The sequence below is a fragment of the Equus caballus genome, chromosome 20 (assembly GCF_041296265.1).
Source record: "Equus caballus isolate H_3958 breed thoroughbred chromosome 20, TB-T2T, whole genome shotgun sequence".
Taxonomy (NCBI): Eukaryota; Metazoa; Chordata; class Mammalia; order Perissodactyla; family Equidae; genus Equus; species Equus caballus.
This window is the reverse complement of record NC_091703.1, coordinates 26,125,054-26,144,187: the sequence shown is the minus strand read 5'-3', so window position 1 is coordinate 26,144,187 and position 19,134 is coordinate 26,125,054. Positions and strand designations below refer to the sequence as shown.

Here is a 19,134-nt window from a genome sequence, read left to right as displayed (position 1 = left end):
AAAGAGATTGAGTAACTTGTCACAATTAAAGAAGAGTGACTCTTTCTAAACTTTGAAATCAGGCTATTGGATCCTAGAGTCCCAAAGAGCATGGACTATACTAACAAGGAGCCATGTGTTGGTGCTGTGATAAGGGGAGTGATGGGAGAGGCCAGGCAGACTTCCAGGAGGGGGAGGCCTCTGAGGTGTGACTTGGAGAAAAAGAGAGAGAGTGACTAATACAGATAACGCACAAGTTAAAATTTAAATTTCAGATAATTAAATTTTTTTGTTAAAGGATGTGTCAAATATTGCATGGGGAAAATTTAAATGATCATCCTGTGTTTTTATTTGCTAAATCTGGCAACACTCGCCATCAGTCAGGCTTTTCCTTGTATGAAGACTGTCAGATGTTGAGGGTGTGGAGAAGATGAGACTGTAGAGCCAGATGGGGCAGGTCATAGAGGGCCTTGGATGCCATGCTTAGCAATTTATACTTTATTCTCATGGAAGGATTTAAAAGGAGAGGGGATTAAAGATCCAGATTAAGTGTGTGCTTTATGAAGGTCTCTCTCAGGACAATGTGGAGGAAGGATAGGAAAGGGAACAGGAAGTAGGGAACTACTGTAAGAGTCCCAGGGAGAAGCTACAATGACTTGGACAGAGGCCAGGGGACTGCAGAGGAGGGGCAATTCCAACAGGTGATAAAGAGAAAGAAACAGGGCTGGCTTCACAGGGGTGTCACCCATGCAGTTGCACAGGAACCTGCACTCAGAAGGGCGCCACGTATGGTTTAATGCTCTGCTGTTGCCATTTTTAAATTATTAACAATTTTATCTTTGTACTTGTGAGTTTTTAAAATTAAGACATAATTGACATATAACATTATTTTAGTTTCTGGTGTACAACTAATGAGTAAATATTTTCTATGTTATGAAATTATCACCACAGTAAGTCTAATTATCATCCGTTGCCACACAGAGTTACAATTTCTTTTTCTTGTGATGAGAGCTTTTAGGATCTACTCTCTTAGAAACTTTCCTATATACAATACAGTATTATTAACTATAGTCACCATGCTATACAGTATAACTCCATGACTTAGTTATCTTTTACCTGGAAGTTTATAGCTTTTGACTCCCTTCACCCATTTCACCCACCCTCTAACCCCTGCCGCTGGCAACTACCAATCTGTTCTTTGTATCTATGAGCTCATTTTTTGTTTTTTGTGGGTTTTTTTGAGGAATATTAGCCTGGAGCTAACATCTGTGACCATCTTTCTCCATTTTATATTTGGGACGCCTGCCACAGCTTAGCTTGATAAGCAATGCATATGTCCACGCCTGGTATCCAAACTGGCGAACCCTGGGCTGCTGAAACAGAGTGTGCGAACTTAACCGCTGTGCCACTGAGCCAGTCCCTATGAGCTCGTCTTTTCTTTTCTTTTCTTTTTTTTTTAGATTTCACATATGAGTGAGATCATATAGTATTCCTCTTTCTTCTCTGACTTATTTCACTGAGCATAATGAGGTCAATATATGTTGTTGCAAATGGCAAGAATTTCTTTGTCATGGTTTAATAATATTCCATTGTATGTATATACACCACATTTTCTTTATTCATTCGTTCATTGATGGAGACTTAGATTATTTCCATATCTTGTTGTTGTAAATAATGCTGCAATGAATATAGGGGTTCATATATCTTTTCAAGTTACAGTTATTATTTTCTTCAGATAAATACCTAGAAGTGGAATTGCTGAATCATATGGTAGTTCTGTTTTTACTTGTTTGAGGAACCTCCATACTGTTTTCCATAGTGGCTGCACTAATTTATATTCCCACCAACAGTGCACAAGCGCTCCCTTTTCTACACATCCACGCCAATGCTTGTTATTTCTTGTCTTCCTGATGACATTCATTTTCACTGGTGTGAGGTGATATCTCATTGTGGTTTTGATTTGCATTTCCCTGATGATTAGTGACATTGAGCACCTTTTTACGTACCTGTTGGCCACCTGCATGTTTTCTTTGGAAAAATGTGTATTTAGTTCCTCTGCCCATTTTTAATTTGGAATGTTTGTTTTTTTTACTATTGAGTTCTTTACATATTTTGGATAGTAACCCCTCATCAAATATATGATTTTCAAGTATTTTCTCCCACTCAGTAGGTTGCTTTTTCATTTTGTGGATGGGTTCTTTGATGTGCAGAAATTTTTTAATCTGATGTAGTCTCACATGATTATTTTTGCTTTTGTTGCCTTTGATTTTGGTGTTAATCCAAAAAAATCATCCCCAAAAGAGAAGTAAATGAGCTTACCGCCTATGTTTTCTTCTAGCAGTTTTATGGTTTTGGGTCTTGTATTCAAGTCTTTAAGTCATTTTGAGTTAATTTCTGTGTATGGTGTAAGATAGTGGTCCAGTTTCATTCTTTTGCGTGTGACTGTCCAGTGAACTTGTATTTTTTAGGTGAAATCCAGTGGAAAAACGGAGGATGTTTATGAGGAAAGGATATATGCCCAAAATGTGTCTCCACATTCCTTTCCACTCCATTCACTTATAGCATTTATGATGTCCCAAGATCACAGATTTCCTATGGACCCACATTTGTGTGAGTTCAGTGAAACTCAGAGTATGTACAGGGTAAAGCAGTTACATTTGCAGCTGAGTAAACGGGGGTGCTTACTGTCCTTGAGGTCATGCTTCCCTTTAGAACCAAACCTTGCTTCAAACACAAAAAAAGTCAAGGGAGTTCTAAGAAACACAATCCTATAATATCCTTTCTTGTGTTACTTCCCTGTATTTGCAAACTATTTATGCTAAAAATGGTGACACAGAAGATAAGGGAAAGGTAGGGCAACGATAGTTCCTTTTCCTTCCAGTCCTTCCTTACTTGTCAATAACCCAAAGAAAGTGTTGGGAGAATATACACATACCAAGAAAAGAGATAAAAACAGTTGAGTTAGTGTTGTGCAGGGTTTCCACTCTTCTGGTAAGAATGAAAAACATATATACCCCATGAAATACAAATGACGCAAGTTTAGTGATTCCACACATGAGTTCAATACTCTTACATTTGCATTTAAACTAACATTGCGCATTATAAAGATGAGAAGTAAAATTCATGGTAATAATTAAAAATTATAATGTTTCTTTTCTTAGAACAGTAATAACTAGCAAATAAAATCCACTATGACAAGTCACACGAGAGAGAGAGATTGGAGAAGAAAGAGAAAAGATTTGTATTTTGGTAGTTTCAAAGGCTCTTTTTCCTGCTTTTTAAACAAGGGGCCCCACTGCGTCATTGTGCACTGATGCCGCTGGGCAGAGCAGCAGTCTCGAAATTTACACAGTTGTGCAAAAGCTTTTAGTTTCACAGTATTGCTACCAAGCACCTTAGCTGAAAAAGGAAAAATGTGTAGGCAGCTTTCTTTCTTTCTTCTTTGCCTACACACCTCACTTGCCATACATCTTCTTCTGTAGGCACGAAAGGTGGATTTAGAGGGATGCAAATAAAACTTAAGTTTCAGAGCCCCTTCCAAGGGCCTGTACTGAACTTGTATGCATAATTTTGTATCTTTTCCTTAAAGTGTGACCTGAAATTATGTAAGTTTCAGGGCAACTGAAAGCACGTTTTTTTCCCCCAGATACCGCATAATGTACACTTGAAAGCCCCAGACACGCAGATAAGGTCACGTGCTCTAGGTCTGGGTGTCTTGATTGCAGTGTGACTGTTACAAACTTCCTCTGATACTATTTTCATCAGTTATTTAGGAAGGGCCTGCCAAGCTGAGGAAAGTGAGGAAACTTTTTGAGATGTGACCTCCCAGAAAAACTATTGTTATTTCTATATAGTCTAGAATGTGCAAAGTGTATATATTGCTTAAAGTATTGCCAGCTGCTGCAACAAATACCTTCCAAAACATCAGGGGCTGAACCCAACATTAATTGAGTCCTTCCTCACATAACTGTCAACGCAGTTGTTCCTGGCTGGCAGGCAGGTTTCATGGGTGTGACCCCTTTCATCTGACTCCCCAACCCCAGAGCACAGAGTCCTCTGCATCTAGCCAGAAAGAAGGAAGAGAAAGTGGACATCTCCTAAAGACTTTGGCCCAGAGGGGACACACTTCGCTTCCAACCGTATTCTATGGTGAGAAACAGTCCAGGGAGCCACCTAGTTCAAGGGGTGCTGAGAAATGTACTTCCTGGCTGGACGACTAATTACCCATGACAATTTTATGCTCTGGAAGGAAAAACCATGAATTTTGGTGGACAGTTTGGTTTCTCAGCCTCAGTGGGGAAAAGTATTATTCAGACCACACATCAAGAGCAAATCTCACTTTCCAATTACACTGGAAAGAACAATTAAATGTTGCAATCTCTTCTGCTTGTTTTCATTTTTGCTTTTTTCTCTGTGGCGTTATTGTTAGCCAAAAGAGACCTCTCTCCAGAATTGTTAGTCTCAGCTCCAGGGATGGTAATTCCTAACTAATAAAACAATTGTAAAGGCTGCCACAGGCACTGAATAAAGCACATGCCTTTAAATCCTATTTATCTTTGTTTCAAAAATAGTCTGTACCTGAGGCCACTTTGTGGAATTTGAGTGAGAAGTTTGACTTCAGGATGTCCTCTAGGAACTCAGTTTCAGATGCCCAGGGCCTGCTGACTTTGTAACCCTATCCCTTTTCAGACAAGCTGCTCCTAGGCAAGGCCCTTATCGGTTTCACATTTGCAAACTTGAAAGAATGGAATTAGTGCCTGAAAGAAAGGGGGAGAGATTCAAACCATTAGTTGAAGAACAAAAAAAGAGAGAGAGGGAAATTGTCATCATTATATGACTTAAAACCTTATTTGCTCTACTTCTTTTCCATTACATTTGAAGTCTTTCACCTGAGATGAGACCCTGCCCCATGGATACAAGCAAATGAGTTACTAAAGCAATAGCCTAATGAGGGAGAGATGGGGCTGGGGCCTAAAGAGGGAGTCGAGGTGGCCTCTGGAGGAAGTTCCCTTATGTGACTGGAGGGAAGAAAGGTCCATTTTCCTCGATGGGGTGCTGTGCTGTGATAGTAGAGATGGCCAGAGCTTCTCTACTTGGCTCTGAGGCCAGGGAATTCGTTCTGCTGGCTGCGGTGGGTCCCTGCCCTGTGAAGGATCAGGCCGCCCTCAGGCACCATGACCCCCTCGGCCCCTGTGAATGCTGGGCAGATGAAGAGGGGCCTGTCATCAGACCCCAGCCTGAAGAATGGTCTCAGGAGCCCAGAGAAGAGCAAAAGGGCACAGGTCTATATGTGCGAACTATTCCTTATATTATAGAAGGAGATATCTCTAACTTCATAGTCCAGGAAGATGTCCATCTGGCGAAGTCACTCTGTCAGGAGGAGAATCTTCTCAAGAGAGGATAGGGCCCAGTTATGGCTTCTAAACATCTCCAAAGGTCCAGAAGCCATTCTGAGGCTTCCCCTTTCCTCTCAACACACTGTCTCTACAAACTCCCACCACCCACACCATCAGGTTTCGATCTCCACTTCCCAGTAATGTCTCCCCGAGGAGAAGCTCTCCAGGCCCAGGACAAAAGGCTAACAGTTGAATCTCTCTGGATTGTCAGACATAACTCTGCCTGGAGGGGCCCTGTGTCATGCATCTCTGGTCCTCTGACAGGAAGAGCTCAGGATGAGCAGTGTCTGGGTCCTGGATCACATCAGCTGCAGAGGAAGACTCAGGTTTAGGCTTGGGGGTCTCAGGAGATTGTGCAATTCCTGGTCTCCAGAGAGTTCCCAGAAAGCTGATGGGAGATCCCATGTGACAGCCTTTTCCATGAAGGCCCCTTGATCCTGGGTCGCAGGCAGCTCACAGCCTGAGAATGACTGATGTTGAACTTGTCTCTTGAGTGACAGGAGAGTTACTTCAGGAAAAGTATAATTGGTGCTCTAGGAAATGTTGAAAAGTTTAGAAAATGAAGTGAAATTAACGGCTCCCACTTTCTCTCAACATTCTCAGATCTGCATCCTTTTCTATTCAAGACATAAGATCTCTGGGACTCTCTGGAGTTAGAAACTTTCCCACTTGGCATAAATCAACAAAGAGGCACTATCCCTCTCCCTGTGAAGCAATTAAGGCCAATTTCTCCCTGCAAAGGGTCCCTTCATTGGTCCTCTGTGTTCTACTAGTTTAACCAGATGATAAGTGATTCAAATGACTAACAAGGGCAACTTTCAAAGGGAAAAAAGGAGGATAAAAAATTCAAATGTCAACCTGTTGCCTGAGAGGTACGTGTGGCAAAAGGGAGTGGAAACTATTTCCATCCAGTTTTGCTTTAACAACATGGGTCTGAGTCTGCAGCTGTGACCCCTCTGGATGTAGGAAATGCTTCAGACCCTGACATTCTGCAGACTCTTCCATCTGCAGTCATTATTACTTAGTCAATCTACATTTCCATTGTGTTAAAATGACTTTCTCCTTTCCCCAAGTTGATATGTCTGACCGTGACAATTTTGAAATTGAAAAGAGGAAGGAGGAAAGGTCCCAGTGCCATGGTATCTGGTAAGGCCTGGATTCTTTGGTGCTTTTGAGCAGACGGTGACAAATCATAAAATGCAGAGTGCTCATTAGCACCAGGCAAGTGGATTCTCTGCTCTCCTACTTGCCCACCTCCCCTCCCCTCACAGGCTACACACAGAGCATCAGTGTTGTCTTGGAGCAGGAGGCATTTCTGGCACCTGTCTGCACCCATGAGACAGGCTTGGGGGAGCTTATTGCCTTTCTCACACATGGCTCTTCGACTGTGCAGTCTATACCATCTCCTAGGTTATAAATAGTTAAGCCAGTATAGTCTTCTTTCAAATTAATCCAGGATCCACAGAGCAAGAACTACTACACTGTAACCTTTGGAAAGCTCCACTATGTATGATAGACCTCTGTAATCATGGATTAAATTTTTCTCAAAAATATACTGTGGTGGGAACTAAGCCATAGAGTTTATTGAAAGCTGTGGGGATTCCCTGACAGAAGAGCTGTGATCCAGCACTGGGTGGGATACTGACAGTGAGAGGATCCCAGTCCTCTGCATTCCTCCAGCCAGCTTTGGGACCCCTCGTTCATCTCCTCTAATGTGTCCTGTTGGCTGGCTAGTGAGGAGGAAGCTCAGGATCTAAGAGATTGTCAGAGGTGCTCACCAGCATGTGAGAGGGTTGTTCTCCATCCTACACTGGACAGACAGAGAGGTGAGCTTCATGAGATAATGGCTAACCAAGCAGAAGACAAATAGTGCCCGGAGTAGTTCAGGACATACTAAATGTATGCAATTCCTCTTGAAGTTGCTCTGAAATAGTAAACAGAAACAAATGAATGTCCTCAATATAGGAACTAAGAGAATTTGAGTTGGTAATATACAGCAGACTGGTTCTTTCTGTGAACACCACTGTCACCCCTCCCCCTTGCCCAGGGAATTGTTAAGATACCAGAAATGAAATAAGATCAGGGAGCTGGAGATTATTAGAGCAGACTTAGGTTTGCTTTTGTTCAACAATATAGTGCATCATGTACCAGTTGAATGGATGCAACACCTGCAGAATGGAAGCAAGCTCTGAGGATTAATTCCTAGGACATGAGAGTCCCAAGCCCTTGCTGCTGCCTCTATTCATTTCCTCTCTGTTTCCCAGGCCTCTGGCTGTCAGAGCTGTGCCCTTTGGGTGTCAGTGAACTGCCCTTTTAACAGCGACAGGAACCTACTCTTTCAACATGACAGTGAACCTACTCTTTTACTTTTATGTGACATCCTTTCTCTTTTTCACATGTTCTTTTCACAGTTCCTTCTGTGCAATTTCTTTCATTTCATTTTCTAACTCTTCTTACCCTGAGAGAAGTTCTTTTTCCCTGTGGAATTTCTGGATAAGACAGATGCTCCAAGCAATGAAGAACAGAGTAGGCATGACGACAGCCAGGGACACCATCCAGGGAGATGTGCGGGAGTAAATGATTCTGAAAGGGTAGACAGAAAAGTCCCATTTAGTGAGAAAAAGGAGACCTGGGATGAGAGCTCCCCTCAGGACTCATAACTAAAGAGCTCCCCAAGGTCCCTGGCCTCCTGGCTTCTCTCTCAGAAACCCCAGAGAGAGAAAGAGTCACCCTACAGTGACTGCCAGGGCTGGGGGCCCAGGAGATAAGAAGCAGAAACACCCGGAGTCACCATGAGAAGGACCAGGGTGAATAAAAATAACCAGCCATCGTGAATCACCATGGTCATCATCCTTGGTCAAGCAACCCACCCTTCTTACCTACAATATTACAATGCCCTCCTCCTGCTTCTGCCCATACCATCTGCAGTCTGTCCTCGGTATAGCAGCCTAAGTGAGATTATATTATTACTAGCTCAAAATCCTGCAATGTTTCCTATCTCACTCAGACTAAAATCCAAAGTCCATTTGTGACCAACATTGCCCCATATGATCTGGACCTACTACCTCTCTGAATTCATCTCCTCCAACTTTCCCTGCACTCAATCCATTTCAGCCACACCTCTGTCTTGGGGTTCTTTGAAACTGCCATACATGTTCCTGCCTCAGGTCCTTTGCGTATGCTATGCCTACTACCTGGCTTGCTCAGTCCTCACATATCTGCATGGTTCATGGCTCACTTGCCCAACAGCCACCTTTTCCATCAAGTCTTTCCTGACCTTTCTGTTTACCATTACAACTTCCTCATGCCCTAGCAGTCATTATCACCACCACAATTAATTTTTTCTACAGTACTTATTACCATCTGATATAATCCACAGTTTGACTAATGATTTCACCCCTTGTTTAATTACTTCATTTATCACCTTCTACTGCTCTTGAATTTGAGTCCCATGAGGGTAGGGTTCTTTGAGTATTTTCTTCTGTGATTTATCTTAAGTTTATAGAACTGTTCTTGAAACCTTCCTGAACATATGTGATGCTTGTTGAGTATTTGTTGAATGAATTTATGAAAGTCTGTAGATAGAGAATTTCTCTGCTCTGTCCCTTGGGAAATGCCATGGGCAGGAAGGGAGGCTTCAGCAGGCGGCACCTCTGGGTGTAGACTCCCGCTCATACAACTCTCCATGTTTATGATTTTTCTAAATGTATAAAAATTACTGCAGGATGAGGACCATATCAGAGAAAAAATTATCAGATTTACCCTCAAAGAAGCTCCTACTAATGTAATTTAAGACGATTTGATTTTCCCCTTGTGACAAGGGAAGAGGCCTCAGCTCAGCTGTAGCCTCCAGCCCTTCAGGGTTCCGGACCCTTCCACCCCACACCCCTACCTCCCCATCCCCACTCCAGCCTCCAATCTATCTGTTGGGGATCCTGCCTCCCTCCACACAATGAGCCTGCAGAGGTCAAGGAACTAACCTGGAATGAAAATCACAGTTTCCTTCTTCTGACCAAGCAGGGTGTCGCTGATGGAGCAGGACACGTTCCTCACAGAGCAGTCCCTGATGCTCACAGCCATGGAGACCATGAAGAGGCTGTCTGCATCCACAGTGTAAGCCTCCTCCAAAGTGAGCATGATCTCACCATAGGGGTCCCTCAAAACTGCTCGGGGGTCTGGGTACCACACTACAGATGTGAACTCCAACCAACCAGATGCCTCCATCCTTGTGGACCTTCATTTCAATGAGGGGCATAGAGCTCAGGCCTAAGGAGAGAGACCAGGACCCAGATAAAAAGATAATGGTGTCTTAGCCAAAGTGTCTTAGAAGATCAGCTCTTAATGGTGAGAGCTAAGGGAAGGAGGTAGAGAGCCAGTGACCAGTGTCCAAAGAAAGTGATTACGCCTATTCTATACATTCCTGCAGTACCCCTTCTGTGAAGGGAGGAGGGGAGGATAGAAAAGAGGGAGGGACAGCGAAAGGAAGGGAGAAGACAAGAAGGAGCAAAGGAAGGAATGAGAGACTGAAGAAAACCTTGACAATGGAGAACACCAGGAGACCAATATGACAAATAAATTACAAGATCTCTAAGGAGAAAGGATTACACTGTACTTCTCTTTATGTTCCACTTACAGATTCCAGCACAGTACCAAGCATCTGCCGCCTAATAAATGATTGTTGATTGATTCCTTCAGCTAGAGATATTAGTGTTCTCACTTCTGTGTCAGTCTGTCCACTCTGACCTGAAACAAGCAGTTTGAGAATTTCACTCTCAGCCCTGGGAGGGCTTCTCAATAGCATCAGCTGTCTGAAGCTCTAGGTTAACATGATAAAGACAGAAACCTGTCAGACTGGCAGATTCTTAAGAAACTTTTTGACCTCAAGAGACTGTTCTGTCTCTCCTGGTTTAGGGCTTCACGTTACCACAGCTATCTGATAATCATAAAGGGCTACTGGTTTTTAGGGGAACTGACAGAGCTGGCATGCAAAGCCAGCACTTACGCCAATTCAGAGAGGTTTACCTCCCAGGGGCTCAGTTAATTATGTGATTTTCTTATAGTCTCTTGGCAATATTCACCTGTTAGAAAGATCCGGATGATCCTGGGATCTTCAAGACAACAATATCACCTCTGCAACATCAGCAGGACACCATCAAAAATCCTAAGAATCCAGATTCTTCATAGCTTATTCCATCTTTAAAAGAATCTTCAGTAAAGAAATATTAGGTGTGAGAGAGCTGCAAGTGCATGGTCCCGGGAGGCTCTGTCCCTTTAGCCGTATGTCCAGCCATCATCCGAACTGCGTTTAAGTAATTCCCTTGCTAAGCCTATCCAACAAATTATACTAAAGACAAAATTAAAGCAATCACTTAAGTCTTAGTGCTTCTTGATCAATTTGATTTTTTCCAAGCAGAAAAAAAAAGACTAGTTGCAAAATTGAAAGGCTCACACAGAAACTTAGAAGTGGATAAGACTCAAAATAATGTGGCAAGTTGGAAAGAAATTCTACAAAACGTTCCATGGGATTCGATAATGGCAAGCATGAGATAACAGGCTTAAGGACAAAACCAGCCAGCCTGCTAACCAAACAAAAACAATAAACAAACAAACAATTCTACACAACTCAATTCAGAGTGAGGCAGGCCAGGCCAGGGTCCTGTTACAAGGAAAGAGTGGAGGGTTCCTGCCACACACACACCCACACTGTCAGCTCTGCATTGTTGCTGCAAATAGTCAGGACACCAGGTTGAGAAAAACTCCTCTAACAATGCTGTGTATTAATCAGATACAAGGTTGCCCTTCTGAGCAACAAAGATGGGGTCTCAAACCAGTTATGATCTGAAGACCCCTGGGAAGGTCGCACTGTCCCCAAACCTCACTTCCACTGATCTGATGGACTGAAATGCCATTGATTTTCATCTGTCTTCAAGGCTTTTCCAGTCTTCCAATGTTTCTTTTAAAGTGTAATACACTGACTCTGAGAGTGAAGTCATACTTTAAAGCCATTATTAATGAACTTCTAGAAATCCTAGGTTAAAGACCACTTCTCTTTTGTAGCCTTGACCCAATCCTCTTGGCTGAATTATCACTCTTTTTCTCTGTGGGGCCAACAGGTTTAGTAGTTGATCATACTTTCATAAAATCATCTATTTATACTTGAGTCATTCTCACTACAATCAGTATTTGGGGAAAGGGAAAAAAGGCCAAATTAATATTTGTCAAGAAGTGAGATGTCCACATGTTGTCATTTGCTGGGCAGTCCTTGTTTATTCCAGTTGTCCCGGCGCAATTGTTGACAGTGCCTCCCCTCACTCTCCAAAGCATAGAGTAGGAAGGATAAAGTACACAGTTCTCCATCAAGAAGCCACATGCCAGGCTCTGTGCTGGATGGGATTTCTCATCGGGTCCTCTCAGTCAGCCCCAGAGGTGTGCAACTCACTCTCTCAGTTCATTCTGGTTTGGCTCAGTTGCCATCTTTTCAGTGAAGCTTTCCAGACCATTCTGTTCATAGTTAGATTATCTCCATGCCCCCAGCTCTGTCAACCCCTCCCTGCTTTCTTTTATCTCCAGGACTCATCACCATCTGATATAAATACGGTTCAAGTAATTACTTCATTTATTGCTCTCTGCACCCTCTAGAATGGGAGCCCCAGGAGGGCAGGGATCTTCCTGGGTTTTGTTCTCTGATTTGTCCTCGGTTTCTAGAATACTGACTTGAACAAAGGAGATGCTTGTTAAATATTTGTTAAATGAGTTTATGAATGTCTGTGATGAGAAGAAGCCCAAGGATAGTTTTCCTGCTCTGAAATTTTGATTCCAGGAATTTTTTTTTTCACTCATTCATTTAATACCTATTTATGAAGTACCCACTAGGGGCCAAGCAATTTGCTAGGTTCTGGAGGGACAGTGATGAATATCTGCTGGTGTGAGTCAGATGCTGACTGGTTTTGGTTGTGATTTGGACTATGAAGCTTTAAAAGAATGTCCAGTGACAAAAGCCTGAAGAGTGCTCCTTAGAGCTGTCCACCAACATTTTCATTTCCCCTGGGTGCACAGTTAGGACTGTATTTCCCTCTCCTATACAGTGAGGCACAACCCGCTGACTGGCTTTGGTCAATGAAATATGAGTATAAGTAATGTGAGCACCTCACACGCAGGAGCTTTAGGAGCCAGTGAGTGATTTGTGGGCTCTTTCCTTCTGTGAAGGTGACCACACAGCTCCAGGTCCCTGAGGGAGGTCTGTATGAAGATGAGCCCACCAGACTCACAGAGGACGCATTTCATGTGTTAGAAATAGACCTTTGTTATGTTAACCTACTGAGATTTGAGGGCTGTTTCTTACAGAGGATAACCTAGCTTATCCTGACTAATGCACACCTCAAAGATGATTAAAACATGGACAGATCAGAGGCCCATGGGCAAAGGTTAAATAAACAGACCTCAGGTGTAGATTATAGAATAGCTCAGGCATGATGACCTCTTACAGCTCATGGAGCAGATTCATGTCTTCATTCAATTAATATTTCTGGAGCAACTATTATGCTCCAGGTTCTGTTCTAAAGATGTGGATACAGCAGAGGCAAAACAGAGAGAAATCCTTTATGAATGTTACATTGTAGTAGAAGAAAAACAATAATCAGGATAAATAAGGAAAATGCATCTTATGTAAGCAGGTTATATATACTGAGGATAAAAGAAGGGAAGTGAGGTGAAAAGGGTCAAGGATGCTGTTTGATTCTCACAGTCATGGAAAACCACTGACTACAGACAAGGAATGAATTGAAATCATATGGGAAAAACTTGTCGTTGGACCTGAAGAAAAATTTGAGGAATATCATATACTATTGGTGAGAGTGTGCATTGGTATAAATACTTTGAAAAACAAACTTCTAGTATCTATTAAGCATGAAAATAAGTATTTCTCACTACACATCACTTCCACTCCTAGGAACAATGTTTCAGTTGGGGATTTTGAGAAGGGGCATATTATGGACGGAACTGTTTCCCCATAAAATTCCTGTTGAAGCCCTACCCTCCAGTACCACAGAATGGGACTGTAATTGAGATAGGGCCTTTCAGGAGGTAATTGAGTTAAAATGAGGCTGTTAGAATGGGCCCTAATCCAATCTGACTGGAGTCCTTGTAAGAAGAGGAGATTAGGACACACAGAGAGACACCAGGAATGTGTACACATGGAGAAAAGGCCATGAGAAGACACAGAGGGAGGACCATTTGAGGACATGGCAAGAAGGTGGCCATCTGTGAGCTCAGGAGAGAAGCCTCACGGGAAACAAAACCTGCTGACAGCTTGATCTTGGACTTCCAGCCTCCAGAATGTGAGAAAATAAATTTCTGTTGTTTATGCCACTCAGTGTGTGGTATTTTGTTCTGGCGGCCCTAGAAAACTAACACAAGTAAGGAATAGGCAGTGTTCTCTGTGCTGATGTGAGTAGTGGTTATATAGATTATCGTTCATAATAATTCAGTAATCTCTACATTAACGTCTTATGAGTTTTTCTGTGTGTGTTACATTTCACAAGAAAAATGCCTAGATTCTAAAACATGTTACTGATGAATGCCCTCAGAGAGCCTCAAGAAGTAAACATAAGAAGGATCTGTAGAGATTCAACATTCTCCCTGTGCAAGGCTACTGCTGAGTTCTGTGTGTGCTTCTCAAGAGGTGATGCCCACACCTTAGCAGGGCAAACCCACATATTTGGCCCTTGGGCAGGAGGAAACCACCCTCCCTGTGTAGTGGGGATTCTAGGAAGATATCTGCTGGTCTGTGATGGACGTGAGGTTAGGAGAGAAAGTTTCCCCAAGAGTAAAACTGTGAAAAAGCAGTGTAACAAAATAAAATGACACACCTGCCATCCACGGGCACATCATGGCCTCATCTTAGGATTTGCCTTCTTGGAAATAACAGTGGTAGATGGTGTTTTCGTGGGCTGTGATGTTGTGGATGATCAGCGCCACGCTCCCCTTGCTGATCTCTTCTTTCACAAAGGTTGTCCTTCCTTGGTTCTCCTCCATCTGTGCCTCTGTCCTCTCTCGCCCACCGTTATACACAAGCACTGCGGGCAGAACTGAGACTGGAACCACCGCACCTCCATGTCCTCAGCATTTTTCTCAAGTGACAGATGACAGCATAATGTGCTGTTTCCTCGCACCATGGCCAGGATTGGGTCAGCTGGCCCCATGACAGTAACCTGGTCTGTTCAACAAAGGGTAGAATAAGACCGGGGCACCAGCCATCACATATCTAAGGCAGGAAAAGAAGTGCATATTCCAGGGCACAGACAGATTCTTTTTCCATTTCTAATATATTCTTTCAGTCATATTCTTTCTAAGGCCACAGGGGCTTCCTGGGCTGAGAACTCTGGGGGTCAGCAGCCATGACTTCTTAGCAGCAATAGATACCTAATAGGAGTGTCTCCTAAGGCTGCTAATGCTCCCTGAACAAACATTGAGAAGCATACACTGACGCTGTGCTCACAGAGGTTTCCTTCCATTCCCCAATCTAGCAGAGCCCAGAGTGTAGCATAAACTTGAGCTGTCCAATATTGTGGCCACTAGCTAGTCCCAATAGAAATGTTCTGAAATGTAAAACACACACACACAATTTTGAAAATTTAGAATAAAAAATATTAAATATCTCAGTGTTAATATTTTTAATTAATTAAAATTTAAATAATACTATTTTAGTCATTTGAGGTTCAATAAAATGCATTGTTGGGGCTGGCCCAGTAGCACAGCAGTTAAGTTCACACGTTCTGCTTCGGTGGCTCTGGGTTCACCAGTTTGGATCCCAGGTGCGGACCTATGCACGGCTTGGCAAGCCATGCTGTGGCAGCATCCCACATATAAAGTGGAGGAAGATGGGCATGGATGTTAGCTCAGGGCCAGTCTTCATTAGCAAAAAGAGGAGGATTGGCAGTAGATGTAAGCTCAGGGATAATCTTCCTCAAGGAAAAAAAAAGAAAAGAAAAGAAAATATATTATTAAAATTTATTTCAGAGCTGGCCAGGTGGCTCAGTGGTTAAGTGTGCACGTTCCAGCTTCAGCTGCCTGGGGTTCACCAGTTCGAATCTCAGGTGTGGACATGGCACCACTTGGCAAGCCATACTGTGGTAGGCGTCCCACATATAAAATAGAGGATGATGGGCATGGATGTTAGCTCAGGCCCGTCTTCCTCAGCAAAAAGAAGAGGATTGGCAGGTGATACCTCAGGGCTACTCTTCCTCAAAAAAGAAAAAAAAGATTGTTGTCTGTTTATTTTTTAGTTTTGTAAATGTAGGTACTAAAATACTTAAAATTGTGTATGCAGCTGGGCAGTGTGGCTCTCATTGCATTTCCATGGGACCACTGGTATAAATTCAATGAGCACGGGCAGAAGGAAAGGATGAGTGAACACAGCTGCAGCACTTCTTCAGACTGCAGTGTTTTGCAAACCGAAGTGTCGATTTTCCTTTCTGAGAAGTTGATAGGAGCTGGTGGCATGGACCCTACCGAAGACCAGTGCAAACAAGCTGAGGAGGAGGTTCTTCCTGGCGGGGAAAAGGGCAGGGAAGCAACAGGCTCCATAAGCATCAAAGATGAGTTATGAGGGGCAGGGACCAGAGACCTAGGGGCACAGACACAGATAAATCAGCCAAGGAGACTTGGCACCACAGCTCTGATCTAGGTCAAACTTTCCTGCAACCTGTGTTGGTATCATCAGTGCCCCAACTCCGGTCTTGGGCAGCCCCCTTTCTCTCCAGGTTCAGTTATCTCCCAATAGATTGATTTATTAAACATTCCTTGGAAGAAGCCAACAATACAAGGATAAGGGAGGCATTTTTCTACCCTCCTTGGCTCACTTCTCTGGCTAGAGGTGAGTTTCCTCAATTGTTGCTTCATATTCTTTCATACTCTCCCTCCCAGCCCTCACACCTCCCCAGGAATCAGGCTGTGGGACCCCAGGTCAAGCTAGTCTTGGAGAACCTTGACACCAGGAAGCTTCCCATCTCCTGGGCATCTTGCCTTTCTCCCCAACAGGTTCTCTTCCTCCACTTACTACCCCACCCACACCCCAGAGGTGTAGAGCTTCCCTTCCCTTTCCTACCATCTAGAATTAACTTCTGGTTTCCTTTTCTCCTCTGATGCTCAAATGATGATTTTCTCCTTAACCCTCTTAGCTCTAAACTGCTCACAGGTGCAGTCACAACCAGAAAACAAAGAAAAAGATTTTACTCATCTCTCACTAGCCATCGTGTGCGGGGCTGTGAGACCTGGGACCCGGTCCACTCTGTGACCACAAACTCCTAGTATTTCCAACAAATGGTTTAGAAGTCAGGATTGGCCAGCTGTGGGTCATCCAGCCAATGGTATCCCTGACCCTATGTTCTCCCAGTTACTAGGTAAATTACACAGAAAGAGTTTAAGAATTTAAATCCAACAGCTGTGGATAGCCTTTTGAGATGAAATGGGCTTTTAATTTTCTTTTTCTGTTTTCAGAAGCAAGACACTTTGCATTTTTATTTGTAAAACCTTGAGATTCCCTGTGGATTGTGGCCTTCCTGCAAAGCAAGAGGAGAGACCTCTATGTGTAGAAGTGTGTATGTAATAGTGGACGTGGCTGGTGGTGGGGAGGTGATGAGGTAAACATGAACAACCTGCTTTCCAAAGCCAGAGGAATCTTATTCACGTTGTTCTTCTTGTTGGGGGCATGCAGAGATAAGGGGGAACATAGGGAGTGGTTGGAGGGGTAGAGAATGAAGCAAGACAGCAGCTGCAGCAGTAGACTGTACGCCTTGTTGTTCATTCAAAAATCATTGAGGGAGAGATGCTGAGGCTACTGAGAGGCAAACCCCTTTCTCTCAGGGAGGTGGCGTTCTGGTGGTGCAGGAAATCTGAAGCAAATAAAGACTTTCTAGTTGGGCTTCATCCTCTGCCAGTAGATGCACCTGTTGAGTCCAACACCCCTTACACCCACACAGTGCTCCCCTCCCATGCCCCGCAGACCCCAATCAGGCCATTGTATGGATTTCTTCAAGAATAATGTTCCTGAGACACATTTATTCACATTTCCCTCAAGAGTCTAAATGCTTCCCTTGGAGGCCTCTAATTCCTTTCTGATTCATCTCAAAACTGTGCAATTAACACACTAGCACTGGCTCCACAGTTTCCTCCCAAGACTGGGTTGCTCTTGGGAAGGGACAGAACAGAGGGCTGTGAGGGGCTAAGAGCCTGGCCTACCTACAGCCTCTGTCTGAAGAAAATACCTCCCAGGAGTTCTGGGGAAGTTTGTGCCAGAAGCATCCAGAGAAGCCAGGCCTCAACCCCTGTGGTAGCTGACCTGAGCCAGAAGGAAACACACATGCTCTGAGCATGAGGAGGACCCATTGCCCAAGAAGTAGCTTAGCAGGAGACCAGGTCCAACCTGGATGAGCCACTTTGGATTATGACAACCTGACATAATCTGTCATGAGTGGAATAAACCTAGAAAGTGTATTCTTCCCCTTGAGTTGGCTCCAGCTGTGGATTCCTTCCAGGTGATGCCAAGACATCCTGGTTCTTAAAAGGGGAAGAAGGTAGAAGAGTCAAAGAGATTCAAGGGAGAAGAAACAAGGAGAGATTCAAAGACTGAGAGAGAATCAATCTGCCATTGCTGCTTTGAAGATAGAGGAAAAGGGTCACAAGTTAAGGAAGATGACAGCTCTAGTAGCTGGGAATAGCCCTCAGCTGACAGCCAGCAAGGAATGGCAACCTCAGTCCTACAACAGCAAGAAACTGAATTCTGCCAACAACCTGAATGAGCAAGTAAGCAGATTCTTCCCCAGGGCCTCCAGAAAGGAACACAGCCTGCAGCCACCTTGATTTTGTCCCAGTGACATTCGTGTTTGACTCTGACCTACACAAATGTGAGATAATAAACTCATGTTGTTTTAGGTCCTGAAATTTGTGCTACGTTATTTTGGCAGCAATAGAAAACTAGTGCAATAAGGATTTTGGGCAAATGTTGCAAGAAAGTAAACTGCGAAACTGTAGTTAATAAACTGAGGGGGCTCAGTGGAAGAATGAAGATTATTAACAAGTTTATTGAACAAATGTAACTTGACAACCACATTCTGAGTGAAAGGGATATATTTAGTGATGAACAATAATAGAGATGATAATGAAGAGTAGCCTTTCCCCAGTATCCATCAGTTGAAAGGAACTTCTGCTAACACCAATGAACAATCAGAGGTGGAAATATCCCTTTCCTCGAGATGGATTCTACAGAGTGATAAAAATACCACTAAAGTTCATCTAGCTTCCTTCCTCCCAAATTCTTATTCCACAGACAATCTTTAGGCGTTGTTAGGCTCCCTAGAGACCTTCAAAGAAGGAGGATTGGTTTTGGCTCCATGATCACGCATCGCATTGACAGAGTGGGTACACACATGCTCATTGTTAGTTAAGAGTTTGGCCTCTAGTCCCTTCATATCCTGTATGATGCAGTCCCTGTGAATTCAGTCTCTGGACCAGGTCACCCTGCAGTCAATCCAATGAATTGCTGGACCTATGGCTCTGACAATCAACCATGAAGGAACCAAGTGGGGCATAGCCTCCATAGTCACCTACAGTGATCCTTACCCTGGGGTGCCCTGAACAGCAAAACTCTGGGCTGCTTATGGTCCCATGGGGCAAACAGGACAGGAAAAGAACAACAGGGTAGGGCATGGGGTTAGGACAGGGGCTTAATCCCTCCCAGCAGGGCAAATTTCTGTGTGAATTA

At 43.5% G+C, this 19,134-nt stretch overlaps 1 pseudogene; it reads right to left on the bottom strand.

Annotated features, from left to right (window-relative positions):
• Nucleotides 1-5,068: 5,068 nt before the first annotated feature.
• LOC100147139 (butyrophilin subfamily 2 member A2-like) lies at nucleotides 5,069-15,959 on the bottom strand (annotated as a pseudogene).
• Nucleotides 15,960-19,134: the final 3,175 nt, after the last annotated feature.